At 30.6% G+C, this 5,426-nt stretch overlaps 1 long non-coding RNA gene across 1 annotated transcript; it reads left to right on the forward strand.

Annotated features, from left to right (window-relative positions):
• The first annotated feature begins 885 nt into the window (after positions 1-885).
• On the forward strand, positions 886-5,199 carry LOC107061005 (uncharacterized). Its single transcript, XR_001473703.1, has 3 exons — positions 886-1,442; positions 2,859-2,980; positions 4,969-5,199. It is a non-coding gene; the product is annotated as an uncharacterized lncRNA (long non-coding RNA).
• The last annotated feature ends 227 nt before the right edge of the window (positions 5,200-5,426 follow it).

Below are 5,426 nucleotides of genomic sequence, written 5' to 3' on the forward strand. Positions count from 1 at the left end.
TTAACGAAGGGAAATGAATCTAGTCTTTATAAGTGTACTTATAACAACTAATTTTATTTCCGGTTGTTAAAGGATTTTTTAGTTAGATTTTAATTAATGGATAATATCGGGTTCTTAAAATTAATAATAGAGAAAATTGTACATAATGACAAACTATTAATTCAAATTAAATGGTGTAACCACACTTTGATTTAATTGTGCCCTGTAGCAAACTGTTTGCCAATCGCCTCTCTCCCTCAAACTCTCACTCGCCACTCTCCCTCTGTCGCTCGCCTCTCTCGTTTTATACAAACATAAATGTATAAATTGTGTTTCTGTTTGTATAAAGCGAGAGAAAATTGTATATACACATGCAAATACATATATCTTCGTCCTATACACTTATAATTATATAATACAAATATTCCCTTGTCCAGTTCTCTTTTGCCTTTCTCTTTTTCTCGCTTTATACAAACACAGATTATACAAAATACAATGTATAATTTATGTTTGTATAAAGCGAGAGAGAGCGATATTTGATATACAAACATTTTATTTCGATTCATTTGTATACAAATTCAAATTTTATACAGATATACAAACATATAAAATTAAATTGAGAGACTCTCAAAGATTTATACAAACGAGAGGTTGACAACAATTTATACAAATGACCTGCCAGCAAAATTATACGAATCTGAAGAGGAGCCAGCAAATTATACAATTGCTTCTTTTGTATATATGTATAGCGCAATAGCCTAGTCATAACATGTTTGCTATAGAGCGCAATTATGCAAACTTTGCTATAGTATACAAATATGAATTTTGTATTTGCTATATGTGAAAGTTGCTCTTCTTAATAACCTCTCGCTAAAATTAAGTAATTGATTAAAAAATAAGGCCCACTACCTTTTCCCCCATTTTCTCCAAACCCGAGAAACATAAACCTCAGAATTCTCTCTTTTGATCCCAAAAATATATTAGGTTTTGTTAAAAGGAGTGGACTTTCTGCCAAAATTCTTTCAATTTGTCGATTTGGAGCCGATGCAATCTCAATCTGCGATGAAGGACCCAGTAAGCAAGCATCTTAATTACATCTATGGAGATTGAGGGCCGAAGATTACCCTAAAACCTAATAACGTGATTCAGTGCGTTGAATATGGGTATGATATTCTTTTTTTTTCATCTATTGCAGTTTTCGCAACCATTTTACATCAAAGTAAGCCATTTTGGTTTTGAACTGTTTGGTTGGTGGATTCTATTGTGAACTACAAAAGAAGAAGAAAAGAAAATCAACTTTCTGATCATTTTCAACCTGTCTGCTCGTCGGCATCAGTAGTTGCACAAAGGAACTAGCATGCTTATTTCCTGCTCATCTAGGCATGTTTCTGCAGTTTTAACCATCAATTGCAGTTGTGGAGCGCAGAGTTTGTCTGATCATAAATTTACTCTCTATGTTTTAAGTAGGGTTCTTTTTACATGGTTTTCTATCTACTTGTATTAATATTTTTGTCTGCTTGTGTTATTAAACTTAGAAGATATTTGGTGGTATCTTTGATTGAAAATAAAGTTGATGAATGATTGTGATTATTGAATAATTTTGTTAATCCTATCTGTCATTCTAGAGCTAAACTAAGTATTTTTTTGCACCGAGAGTGGCAGGCAGTGATGCTTTTGAATTTAAAGAGAAAGATGACTAATTCTATTTCAATTGGAGGATTCTAAGACTATGAACTAGATAAGAAATAAATATTTATGTGGTCAAAACAAAACTTTATTTCTGATGTAATAGTGTATCTAATGTAATACTATGAAATAGATGAACCTTTGTTCTACACATACACATTTAGTATGTTGCATGGTTAAAAAATTATATGATTGAAAAACAAAGAGTAAGATTGTTTAGGCAACAAAAGAAAATGCTATAGAGAGAGCAAACTTACTATGCATTTGGAGTGAAAGAAATTAGAAAATTGCAAACACCCAACAAAAGACAATTTGTTTTATGATGTCTGGTGGAGATCTTCACCCTCAAAATATCCACTAATAATGTAAAGAATTACGGGACACATTCGAGCTATACTTGATGGGAATCCTATTTCTGTGAGGACTACGTAAACTAACAGGACATAACTAATGAATTTCTGGTTTAACTGTTTAGAAGTATAACGGATTTCCTCATTAAAGAATGTTCAAGTGGTGTGCTTTTAAGACAATGTTGTTCATTATATAGTAGAGAAGATGTGCAATACATGTTAGACATTACAGTGAGTTGAAACTATAATGAAATATATGTAGTTTCTAATTTTGAATTTTTATGTTGTACTGGTACAAAAGTTGTTTGCATAAAGATTTGTATTATCCTTTTGTGCTGAGTTTCTTGACAATCCTTGTATATTCCTTTCTCCATTTTCATTAGTAGTTTAATTTTAGTTTTGAAGTGTTTGCATGAAGCAAAAATCACATGTACAGAGGTTTTGTTTTCCCTGTTCCATGAACTGAATATATTTATTAACTGATTTGATGAAGACGTGATGAATAAGCCATTGCTGCAGCTTTTTCTTATGATCTGGAGCAATATCAAGTGGTTTTATAACTTATTCAGCTCATGAGAACTTTAGTGCAAATAAAGTTTCTGTACATACCGATTTCATTGCCACCTGTTGTTTCCCCTCTTGAACATTATAGTATGTTACTTTTTGTCAGCTTGTTATGTTTATTCTTATTCTTATCCTAATTTTCACGAGTCAAGTACTGCATATTATGCATCCTATGCCTTAGATACAAGTTCAATTTTTATTTTCAGTAACTACTTTCATACAAATATGAAAATTAATTTTAACATGTTGACGAATTCTCAGTGATATTTTTATGATTAGGTAAGATAGAGTTATCTTGAGACAGGGGTGTTTCGGAAACAACCTCTCTATCTTCATGAGGTAGTGGTACGGTCTGCAACACTCTATCATCTACAAAACCCCACTTAGTGAGATTATACCGGGTATGTTGTTGTTTTTTTTTTTATTATTTTATGATAATTTCTTTTTGACTTGATTGAAGTTTGGATAAAGAATGTATAAAATCAAGTTAAGGGGAATGAATTCAAAAAGATGCAGAATGTTAAGTTGTATGAGTTGCTATTACTATACAATTTTATATATTTCTCAAGAATTTGATTTAAATTCTCTTTCATATAGGTTCTTTAGGAACTGAACCTCTATTTGTTGTGATATGTCGTCATTCCAATGTTGTTTCTACAAGATTTGTTTATGCAACATTAATAGTTCGTATAGTATAAGAATGTTGTCTTATCCAAAGAAGACAAGAGAGTTGGTTTCATATTATCATGGGGCAAAGAGTTGGCTTTGCATACTAAGGCGGCTAGTTGTGATTATAATTATTATTTAGTACTTGCCATTATTAGCACTAACCTGAAAAGGAATAATGTCTTTTCGAGTTGTGACAAGAGAGAGGCTCACGTGACTCTTTATTTGGGACATGTATAAAATTTTAAGACATGTTTAATACTCTTTATATATGAGAACATTTAGTTTCATATTTAACCAAAAAAAGAGGAGAAAAAGAATTGTAGTCACTGCCTAATGAGATGATCAGCATTGAGCTACAACAATTTAATATCAATGATACTGCAGAAAGGAATCAGAGAACTCAGTGGCTGTTGACTTATACTAAACAACCAAGTTCTTATAATTAACTCATCAACTTAGTTATTGGAACTTTTTATCCTTATAAGAACTACCTTTTTTCTTCAAACTTAAAGCTATGCAGAGCTTGGTATCTTCTCATTCTTCTAGGATTATTTTCAATCCTTAGTTGGTGAATAAAATATAAAGCTAAGATTTTCAAGCATGACTACCATCAAGCTTATCTCTTGCCAATTTCTGCGTTTCTCGGGTATAACAGCTTAAAGACAAGGTGTCAGTTCTTGAATTGTGTGTGAATAACTGATCTGTAATCTTAAGTCGCTAGAGAGACACTTTATTTACTCTTAGTTACATTTAAGTAGATTATCTCTTGTTCTCATGTGCAAACTTGATCTTTTCATATGTCAAATACGTAAAATACTTTCTTGATAATAGGTGGTAGTGACACTTAAAACTTAGGACCTCTACTTACTTTGTTATTATGTTGAATTGTGCCTTATATTTTTAATGGTTCAAAATTTTAAATGAGGTTGATTAAACAATTTAGCACTAATATATCTTCCTTTAACTTCTTGTAATGTTGAATTTAAAAGGAAAACTTCTTGTAGAGTAGGATATGATATACTTACAAACCTTGATCCTTAATGTTGCTCAAGTGTCAAATCAAAACTTTTTTCATTTCTTTTTTTATTGATTGTGAAGCGTATAACTTTTCATTTTAATTATTGTAGATAGTAGTGTTGGAGTTCATTGTTGATATATGTTGTTATGGGGAGTTCGTGAGGGCTTGTTATTGGCCTGAATCTCCTTGTGAAGTATGTTGATGATGGTAGGCTTGATAAAAAGTGAGGCATTAGCGTATATGATTATCATGATGTTGACACATAAACAGAAAGATTGCCTCTAATCTGAACTACTTGCTCTTGGAATTTGTGATTCAATTATAACTTGTTGAAACATGCTTCTTGCAATACCCCTATTATATTCCTTAGGTATCAATAAAAGAGAAGAAAAATCAAATGACAGGGACGTATACAATGACTCCACTAGTGTGACTCCATACTAGTGTAATTGTTCACTTCTTATTACATAGCTTTTGTTGTGATAGTCCAGGCTTCTATATTCAAATAGGACTTTTCTTACTCAAAAAAAGAAGAGAAAAACTCTCTTTGGGCAGTTCCATTCAACTAAATTAAGTTCTCTTGTTGAATAAATTTAATTGGATAGTCATAAAGATGTATTTATTTTCTTATTGATTTATTTTGATTTTGCAGAAAAAACTAGCATCTGTTACTAAACTAACATGAACTTTTTCTTTTTACAGATGTTAAAATTTGGAGTCTTAACAATCCACAAATAAAGTGCAGATGATCAAGTCTAACTAAAAATATCGAAGAACAAGTTGAAGACCAGAGACACAATTTTTATTTTTTTTTGGAGTTGTTAAATGTGTTTCCATTGCTACCTAATTGTTTATATTTTATGTGTTTAATAAATATTATAAAGTTGATAGATATACTTTTGGTAATATGATAATTTAGTTCTTTGGAATTTACTATGAAACTTTATATTAATACAAATATTTCTCGTAAACTTTTAATGTATTTTTAAAAAATATATTTACAACAATAATCATATAATAATTAGACTTTGAGTTAGAACTTACAAACAATTAACAAATATAATCTTATTTCACTAGAAGAACTGATAAGGAGCATATTTACCTCTGTCATCTAATGTTATTAACGACATGCATGTTAATTAGCGAAAGGAAATATTGGT

This window comes from Solanum tuberosum, unplaced genomic scaffold, assembly GCF_000226075.1.
Source record: "Solanum tuberosum cultivar DM 1-3 516 R44 unplaced genomic scaffold, SolTub_3.0 scf00112, whole genome shotgun sequence".
Classification (NCBI taxonomy): Eukaryota; Viridiplantae; Streptophyta; class Magnoliopsida; order Solanales; family Solanaceae; genus Solanum; species Solanum tuberosum.